Genomic DNA, 330 nt, shown 5'->3' with positions numbered 1-330 from the left:
AAAACGATAAAGGCGAACTGTTTTGCAAACTTCTGCTTAAGTACACAAAAACGTACAATCGCAAAACAAACCGAAACTAAACTATTTTCGGTTTTGGTTTCCAGTGTAACATTGTTATGCTTCAAATTTTGTACATTTTGTCGTCAAATTATTTTTTTATAATTAGTTAAAATTGTTCATATTTAGTATTAGCATTTTAGTAAATCTAGAATCAAACTACGCATTTAGCTAATGTTTTACTAAAATTAGCCCTCGTCGCAACAAGTCTGGCAACGCGAATAAGAGCCTGACCCGCACTTCCGGTTTCGTTCTTCCGTCTCCTACGTGTAG

Source organism: Amblyomma maculatum, chromosome 8, assembly GCF_055883805.1.
Source record: "Amblyomma maculatum isolate TAMU_Amacu chromosome 8, ASM5588380v1, whole genome shotgun sequence".
Taxonomy (NCBI): domain Eukaryota; kingdom Metazoa; phylum Arthropoda; class Arachnida; order Ixodida; family Ixodidae; genus Amblyomma; species Amblyomma maculatum.
This window is presented reverse-complemented; position numbering follows the sequence as displayed.